Raw genomic sequence first — 4,493 nt, 5'->3', positions numbered from 1 at the left:
AAATAAGAAGCAGAATGACTTGAGAGGAAGCTCGAGGAAAAGGTCCATGTATGCGCTTGGGCAGCTCTCCCAAAGCCAAGAGAAAAAAGAGCATTCTTGCGGACACTACGGATGGAGCGAAACCTCGACTCCGACCGCATATGTCGATTTTATCAAGCAGAATAAAGCATTTAGGTTCGCTGCGCACTCTACAAAGTTCTAGAGAACAGAGAGATCGTATTTACCTTATACATAGTAAGCGTATGATTTCAGTGTCCAGCCATGTTCCGCGTTTTCCGGGGTTAAGTGGCTCGGCAAAACAGGTAGCACATCATAATGTTCATCATGTGAAGAACCTACTTCACGTGTATCGCCTCGTCGTATGCTTCTTCTACTTAGCAATCGGGTATGCTTTATCGCCCCAGAAATTGAGAGTGTAGACGATTAGTTTCCCTTTATACCGCGTGCTTTCTCGGTTCCATTTAATAGGCCAACGTGCAGTCGCCGCCGTACCCGCCTTGTTATTTGCTGCCCACTGTAGAGCGTAGAATGAAAGTGATGCAGAGCTGCGCCAGGTACTTCCTTCTGGTAAACAGGTCGAAAAGGTGCAGAACTACTCTCCGGGCATCAACAAACATGTCTTTAGCCACAAGCGAGACGCATGCTTTGAAATACTCGCATACGCGAGTTGGTTTCGAAGGCAGCATCGCTTGGCGCACTGAAAGCATACTGTGAAAGCATATTGCGGCGGTACTGACCGCAGAATGAGCAGTTCCGAACATGTAGGCATCAACCCCAATATCGCTATCCGAACAACAACCATCCGTGAACAGTGGATCCGAACACCGGAGACGAAGTGAAAGCCGAAGTGAAAACCGAAATGAAATCCTAACTACGCAAATTTGGCCTAACTACGCAAATATACCGTCAATTTTTTATTAGGTCCGATACCATGTGTGGTTTTACTTCGCCACTTGTTATAGCTGTTATAAGTTTGTTCTCTTTCTCTCTTATTGCTGGCTCCTAAGCGCCCCAGGTGCCCAGAATTACAAAGAGTGGCAAACGACAAGGGCAGCGTGTAGCCTCAGTTGGTAGGTTCACTGGAATTCGCAGCGCATTATTCCCTGCCCATCCTGAACCTTATCTCTCAATCTCTCCGTACACCCAGTGCTTCATCCCTTTGCTTTAGCAGTGTTGCTATGGCTGGTAGTACGCTTACCTATAGCCAAGCGCAGTTGGCAAAGTACACTTGAGCGACATTGTGCTCTAACATCCAGAAGAACATGAGGAACGCATTTTCGAAACTCACTCAGAGAGCAAACTGTGCATTAGCGCGTGTTGGAGGGGACAGTAAAATTCCCCTGGAGGGCCTCCAGTTTTAAAAGCTTTTTGTCTAAAGGTTCGTGGGCATTGTTCTGCCAACATCAAAGGGCCCTTTCAAGCCTGGCAGACTATAAAAAACTCCAATTCGGTACTATCGAAACATTTTTCACTAACCCTTAATTGGACAAGCACAGCGTTTCGACGAGCGCTTGCATAGATGGCCTTGTATGGCTCAACGTTAGCGCCCGGTCTGCGGTCCTCGAAGAATCCTCTGCCATCCAGCTTCGTCTGTCTAGGCACGGGCAGCACACCAACTTTGAGCTGAAGTCAGCTACGAATTCCGCAGTCGGGGTAGCCAGCAGAGAGCCGTTTAGCGGCTCATCGTTTGGCTTCATCTTCCCGGTATCGTAAGCGGCAAGGTGCTGGTCGTGCTTGGGCTTTAGCTTCTCAAGAGCATTCGCGATCCACCTAGAAAGACAATAGAAGTATCATGGTTCGAGCACATTTTCTCGGTCATTCACTCAAGGTAAAATAAACATGTTTTCTGTTTGTTTTTTTTTTTTATTTTTGCTGACAACCGCGCGCAGGGCCTATAAGGAACAAATAAATAACTGCATAATGTGTGCCATAGCGGGTTGTAAATATTATAACAGGGTGGTTTTTCTTCCCTAATTTCAGCTTGCTCGGGCTGTGACGTCAGTATCGGTACACGTGAGCTCGCAAGACAGTGACGCTTTTGCAACTCCGTTGTGCGCTGCAAGCGCACGGGACTGGTGGCACTTGTGCGAATCGCAGGAGACGACCGTGCAGTGAATGGGTCACTGTACTGCGAGGCCAAGTGACTTTCGGCTGTTGTGTCGGCTGAACTTTGACGTCTCATGCCGCTGAACACGGAACTGGAATTCTAGGGCGAGAAACAGTGCTCTAATAAATTATCTAACGCACACCTCGTCATATTTTTTCCATTTGCATTCTTTCAGAGTCCCTATTGTTAACAGCAAAGTAAAGTTGAGTAAATGCGAAAATTCCGCCAAGTTACAGAAAACTTGACAGAGATAGCGAAGCTAAGAACGCGCAAGCTGGAGGCCTTTATTGGTAAATTGGCTTTTGAGGATTTACGTAGCTGTCTTTACTCAGCTGATGGATGTACTTTCTCTCACTCAAAATCGACAACAGTATAACTGAGGGGCCCGAATGGCAAGGCATTTCTTCCAATCCAGTATCCCTATCAGCAAGTTAATGCCAGTGTGCCGACTAGTCCAAAGTTGACTTCATTTTTGAGCAAGTTCGTAAACGCGACGTCTAAATATCAGAGTTCTTTCAAGGTAAAACCGCTCTTACTTAAGCGACGCTTATCCCGCGAGTCTTAAAGTGATACATTCCATAGCTTTCTCATGCGATAACTCTTCATTTTGTTGTACACAATTTCTAAAAATAGACTTTTCAGTTAGAAGAGTGCTTTTTCCGGCATATAGGCACGTACGCCAGCTCGGTTCCGAACCAAGGACCCTCGTCTTTGCCTGCTTCCATAGTATCTTGCAAGAGTAGCGCGTGCTCATCTCTAAAGAAATGCAACGTACCGCGTCTTTTTATTTATTTATTTATTTATTTATTTTGACTTTTTACTATACAACATGAGAGGTGCTACCGGGACAATGGAAGAAAAAAATCTGAAAATACGAAAAGACTAAAGAGAAAATACACTTCAATAGGGTTAACTGCTGAGCTAGCTGGTTTTCAGACATAACAAATGATTTTTAGCGCAACGGGGACACCCGTAAGCGCCCGTGTTGTCCGCTTTCCTGTGTTGTGACCCCGTTGCGCTAAAAGTCATTTATTATGACTAAAGAGAATAGACACCTTTTGGTAGGAAAATTTGTGTCTTTCACATTGCGGTTCTTTTTGTGCACCAAGCTACTGGCCCGTGGGAGGGAAGGTTTTAGAGCAGGTGCGCTCCGGCGTACGTTCAACTCGCAAAATTAGAAAGTCAAACGCAGATGTGTCGTTCGCTGGGCTCGTGGTGAACGATGTCAGGGGACTATTTATGTCGTCTGCTGCAGTTGAATGCGATCAGTAGGTAGAGGGTAAGTAACCACAGTATAAAAAACACTCAACTACGCAGAGATAAGGGGCAGGAGGACGAAGTGTGACGTGTGCAAAGCGCTGAATCCGGCGACATTGCCTCCAAGCTTGGCGAATGCTCTTTCTTTTTGCTCTCCGGTTGTTCCCCTCTTTTCGCTGCAGCAATTGGCGGCTGCTTTCATGCATGTTTTTGCGTCATGCCAAGTTTCACAACTGTGCTGGGACACGGCGCTATGTACACGTTTAAATCATAGCCATTTTATGGGCTTTTGCTGTTACTGTACGACACCGACCCCCACGCCCTATACGTCGTCAAACGAAACCTCCACCGCTTTAGGTAGTCGGTGGCGCAGCCTGCAGCGGCAAGAACGCCATCTGCTTACCATTGGGTTGATGGTTTGTGGCGAAAGTTTCGCAGAGAACCAACTAGTTTTTTTCCTTCCAGGAAGGAAAAGAGCTACCAGGTACAAAAATAGCTCAGAGTCTACATCTGCATTGGGCCGCTGCCCTTGCCGCAGAAGGTAGCCTTTGGGCAGTCTGCGGTGCAATAACGACACTACGCACTCAAAATTTGTTGGATGAGATCAGTGTAGTATGAGCCAATGTGTAGTTTTGGAAGGTTTTTGTGCAGGGATGGAGCAGCATATTTCCATGGTTCAAACGAAGCGATAAAATAGGCGGGCGCTTGAGCTTCGCCTTAAGAGTAGGCGCGATAGTGGCTTCCGAAATCGCAGGTATTCATTACCAATCATAAAGCGCATTTAATCAACAAGTACAAATCCCAATTATTGGTCAGCAATCACTAATCACCGGTTACCAATCAGCGTTACCTCTTATCAATCCACAATGACATTACCAATCAAGGTCATCGGTAATGTAAACCAATCAGGAACGTTTTTGGCGGAAATGTTGATCAATACAGTGGAAGCTTACGATATATCAAAAAGTTGCGTTAAAAAATGTTTCCCCTTGAAAAATGCACTTGTCTAGAATTTCTAGGTATGTATCGGTTATGACCGATGCCATGATGCCGCGTATATCGATGATGGCGAAACGCAAAAGGCGCCGACGTCAGTGCCCGTTAAAGATCCCCATGCGGCAGAAATTAT

Source organism: Amblyomma mixtum, chromosome 1, assembly GCF_055824585.1.
Source record: "Amblyomma mixtum isolate Tamu chromosome 1, ASM5582458v1, whole genome shotgun sequence".
Taxonomy (NCBI): Eukaryota; Metazoa; Arthropoda; class Arachnida; order Ixodida; family Ixodidae; genus Amblyomma; species Amblyomma mixtum.
This window is presented reverse-complemented; position numbering follows the sequence as displayed.